Here is a 5,755-nt window from a genome sequence, read left to right on the forward strand (position 1 = left end):
TGTGGCACATATATACAATGGAATATTACTCAGCCATAAAAAGGAACGAAATTGGGTCATTTGTAGAGATGTGAATGGACCTAGAGTCTGTCATACAGAGTGAGGTAAGTCAGAAAGAGAAAAGCAAATATCTTATATTAACGTGTATATGTGGAATCTAGAAAAATGGTACAGATGAACCTATTTGCAGGGCAGGAATAGAAAGACAGAGGTAGAGAATTGACGTGTGGACACGGGGGTGGGGACATTTTCCCCAAACTTCACTCTAATTCCCTTTTCCATTGACTGATAAATATATTTCTCCGTTAAACACATTTGTAACAGAAAATGCCAACTCAGGGTGAATGGCAGGCAGAATTGGCTGTTCCAGTTCTCATATACATAGACTTTTTCTCTGACCACTGTCCAGTGGCTGGAGGGGACACATGATCCAACTCTGGTGAGTCAACTGTGTGTGAGAAGAATTTCTGGAAGGTTTTAAAGAGGGATGCACTTATGAACTATACTGACTGAATTTCAAGGGTTAAATCCACTTTTCATTCCTGGGATAAACCATACTTGGTGGTGAAGCATTAGCATCTTTCTCTGTTGCTGGATTTGATTTTCTAGAAATTTAAAGTATTGTTGCCTTTTTGTTCATGAGAGGTAATTGTCTATAGTTTTCTTGTGATATCTTCATCAGTTTTGGTATCAGAGTATGCTCCTCTTATAAAACACACTGGAAATTGTTTGCTCCAAATCCTTGTTTTCCAAAGTGAAGATTGGTTTTATTTCTTTTCTAGGTTCAATAGAATTCACTTTTAAAACAATCTGTGACTGGAATTTTGTTTATGAGAAGGTTTTCCACAAGGAATTCAATTTTTTCACATGTATACCACCATTTGGATGCTCTATTTCATCTTCTGTCAGCTTGAATAAATTGTGGTTTTAAAAGAAAGTTGTTTATTTCATCTAGATTGTTGGATTTATTAGTGTAAAACTATTCATGTGACATATTTCAGATGTCATGTTTAAATTTTATTATATGAATGTTAAAATTACATTGAGGTACACAGATGTACATGTGAATATACCTTAAACATTTGACAAAAAATATGATTGACAAAGAGTTAATATTTTTCTTATCTTAATACGGGTTCTTAAAACTTCATACAGAAAATGTGGGAAAAATGGGCCTAGCACATAAACAGAAAAATCACAGAAAGAAATAAAAATAGCCAACATATATAAAAAATAAAATATTTTTGTATGCAATACAGTAAAAATGTAAACAATAATGGACTACCAATTTTTCTTTTAAATTGCCAAATGTAAAATAGATAGCTAGTGGGAAGCAGTCACAAAACACAGGGAGATCAGCTCAGTGCTTTGTGACCAGCTAGAGAGGTGGGATAGGGAGGGTGGGAGGGAGGGAGACACAAGAGGGAAGAGATATGGGAACATATGTATATGTATAACGGATTCACTTTGTTATAAAGCAAAACTAACACACCATTGTAAAGCAATTATACTCCAATAAAAATGTTAAAAAAATAAATAAATTGCCTTCATTTTAATAACAACACTCAGTGCGGATGCAGTGACATACACACTTATTTACTGTCTGGTTTGGTAGCCTTTAGGAAGAATTCGGCTCTATGAATTGAAAACCTTAAAACAGTCATGCCTTTGACCTTGTAATTCTACTTTAAGGAATCAATACGGAAATATAATTAGGGACTTGAACAAAAAATCATGTTGAAGGTTGTCCATCATAATAATGTTTATAGTAGCAAATATTTGAAAGCAATCAAAATGAGAACAGAATTATATAATATTTTAATATTGATAGGATATCGTATTAGGTTACCACTAGTAAGGCTTTGGGAAAATATTTAATGGCATGCTTTAAATATAATTTCAAATAAAAATAAGCAGAATTAAAGCTGAATTGAGGGTATGACCTCAGTAGTTTCAATGATTAATATTTTGATAACAAAACATACTTTTTTGTAAATCTAAAGTCTTCATATATTTTGTAATCTATGGCATTTACTTGCTATTAAAGGCGTTCATAAACAGATTTGTTTATAACTGCCTTTTTCCTCTTGCAGTAGACTTCTTCAGGATTCAAAATGCTTCCTGATGTGCCGTGAGTTTATTTAGGATTACTCTCATCGTTCCTTTGAAAGTTTAAACTTGTTCCATGCTGATTTCTTTCAACCTATGAATTGGTCTTTCTGATGTTATTGTCTCACTTTAAAAATATAAAACTTTCATCACTTCAATACTAGAATTATGTTACCAACTTAATTGTATGAAAGAATTTTATAGATCTTTACATTATAGAATGTCGTAGATTATAAAACAAAATTTTCTGTTCCTTTTTAATTTTTATGGAAAAAACGGAAACTATTTATTTCAAAAGGATTTCCTTTGTTTGCACTTATTTAGCCAATTTAGAATATGGTGAGAAATATAAATTGACTTTTTTAATGACAATTTAAATGTTATTTTATCCTGTGATAAATATACATGAAATACAATTTTAGAATTACTGTTTGTGTAATGCTATTTGTAACACTTAACTAAACCTTGTTACCTATGATCTTTTGTAATAAGCATATGTCAGTATAAACTAATCATTCATATTATGAATATGTAAATTAATTTGATAATTACATTTTGCCTGTAATATTAAATTCTTGTTACAAATGCTTCTTTTAAATTTTTTGATAAAATGAAAATTGATTTTCAAAATATAAAACATAGCCACCACATTAGCCACTTTGAATGAGTTAAATATTCATGCCAATCAGGATTTAGATATTTAGGTTGACTGTTTTAAAATCGGTTGACTCATTGGAGAGATTCTTTTGGAACTTAGTACACAGATGGGGAACTTACTGAATTTGTAATGGCAGAAAGGTGTTTCTGATTCTTTTGGTTTTATATACTAGAGCCTGCAATACTGAAGTGATTCTAATGATCTCATTTACACGTGGAATCTAAAAAACAAAACGAGACAAACAAAAATATCTAAGCTGATAGATATGGAGGATAGATTATAGATGGGTGGTCATTGGGTGGGAGGGAGATGAAAAATTGGTGAAGATGGTCAAAAGTATAAACTTTCAGTTATAAAATAAATAAGTCCTGGGGATGTAACATACAGCGTGACAACTACAGTTAATAGTACTGAATTGCATATTTAAAAGTTGCTAAGACAGTAGATCTTAGTTCTCAACACGAGGAAAATAAGTTATAACTATGTATGTTGATGTATGTTAACTAAACTTATTGTGGTGATCACTTCACAATATTTACAAACATCAAGTGGTATTGTACACTTGAAACTAATATAAGGCTATATGTCAGTTATACCTCAATTTAGAAATAAATTAATAATTATTCTACCACATTCACCTTGGAATTACATGGGGCTGTAGGAAGCTATGAAGCTGCATATAATGTGTAGAATTTTATTGGGAGAGAAGTGTGTTCAAATCAACAACAGAGTTAAATGACTGCCTTATTTGTTGAGACTTGAGACTGTTTCTTGCCCATGATGGGCTAGCGGTCTGTCTGCATGATGGCTGGACAACATTAAGTTGTTTACTTTGAAGCGCTGTTCGTTTTTATTGAATTGTAGTTGGTTAACAATGTTGTGTTAGTTTCTGCTGTACAGCAAAGTGATTCAGTTATATATATATATATATATACTTTTTTCATATTCTTTTCCATATGGTTTATTACAGGATATTGAGTAGAGTTCCCTGTGCTATACAGTAGGTCCTTGTTGTTCATCTATTTTATATATAGTAGTGTGTATCTGTTAATCCAAAACTCCTAACTTATCCCTCCCTCATCTCCTTTCCCCTTTGGTACTGTAAGTTTGTTCTCTATATCTGTGAGTCTGTTTCTGTTTTGTAAATAAAGTCATTTGGGTTGTATTTTAGATTCCACATATAAGTGATATCATATGGTATTTACCTTTCCCTATCTGACTTACCTCATTTAGTATTAAAATCTCTAGGTCCATCCATGTTGCTGAAAATGGCATTATTTCTTTTTTTATGGCTGACTAATATTCCATCCTATGTATGTACCACATCTTCTTTATCTATTCATCTGTCAATTGACATTTAAGTTGTGAAGCACTATTCTTAATGCACAGCCAAAAAGACAGACACACTCAAACAGATAAAGTTTTTAAAAAATTATTGTCTATGAATGTATTACAGTTTTAAGAACATTCACAAACAAGAAGAAATTCTCAAACTGTATTTGAAAAGTGATGGATGATTCCCTAAAACACACACTTGCATGTATATCTGTGCACACACACATGTTCTTACACACACACACACCAGGCTATGTTTTTCTTTCAATATCTTCTGTGGACATCTCTAAGCATGTTTTTTCCTTAACATAGTGAGATTTGGGCATTTAAAGAGGAAGCTCCAGGCTTATAAGAAATAGCTGAGCATTTCATTTCATGTAAGGACATAATTAAGCTATGAGTATCTGGTAATTCTCTTAAGATTAACTTATTGGTATTTTATTTAAAGAACACGCAGTTATCATAGTCAGGAGAAGTACATATATTCAAAATATTCTCTGGCTGGTCACTTGAGGAACATTAATGCTGAAAAATGCAAAGTAATTCACTGGTCTATTTTGAGAGAATAAAAAAATCAAGAATAAATATTACTTTCCTTTTATTTCTCAAAATAAAGTTTGCTTATATTTCCTTTCGTTGAGTTAAAAGCCCATATATATATATATATATATATATATATATATATATATATATATATGGCCAATTATAACATGTGGTTAAAATATGAATTATGAGCTCAGATATGAAGCAATAACTGCTTGAGATTACTTGGTATATAATCTCTCATCCAAAGATACAAATATGTGAAGGGAAAAAAATGTGTTCTAAAAACAGAAAACTTTACAGCAGGTGCCTGCTATTGGCAAAGTCATATAATAAAGTAGTTGGCATTGATCTATGTTTTCATAAACCCTGTGGTATTTTGCAGGCTTATTAGCAGAGTGTACTTTGTAAAATTGTAGGTTTAAATGCCTTTCTAAGGGTGAGTGCTGCTCACAGTGAAGAAACGTGTCCCCTGGCTTTTTCAGTAGTTTTTATAAATGGCTCCCCGTGGGTTTGAAAAAGAAGGCAGCTCTCAGATAAAGCTGACCTTAAGACACTCAGAGGTCCTCCACCACCTGTATAATATCAACTTGAACAGTACTGAAGCATTCAGGATTTGGGTCCTCCTCATTATAAGCTAATGGAACAGCCAGATCTGGGCACAGATTGTGGCTGTTAACAACCCCTCCACTGAGAATATGTCATTTCAACCCTAATAGGAATGACAAATAGTAGCACAAAAGCCCTGTAGAATCCAGGCTTCAGTTAAGGGATTTCACTGCCAGACCCAGGACACAACAAAACCCTCCTCTCTGTCTTAGTCACTTCAACCATGACACTTTTTTTTAGTTATTTTAACACCCACAACTTACCTTTGCTTGTCTTTTGCAATACTTAACATGCAAGCCAAATATTTAGCAAGAGATTGTTTTTATTCCTTTAATAGAATGCTTCCATTTTCTTATAATCTGTTTAGGTCATAGTTGTTTTTTTAATTCCCACTACATATTTCAGGAAAACCATAAAGTAATTTTCATAATCATTGATGATTACCTACACCATCAAAAACAAGCACTTTGAATTTCTAGAGGGCGTGAAAGGAAAATGTGA

This window comes from Physeter macrocephalus, chromosome 7 (genome assembly GCF_002837175.3).
Source record: "Physeter macrocephalus isolate SW-GA chromosome 7, ASM283717v5, whole genome shotgun sequence".
Taxonomy (NCBI): domain Eukaryota; kingdom Metazoa; phylum Chordata; class Mammalia; order Artiodactyla; family Physeteridae; genus Physeter; species Physeter macrocephalus.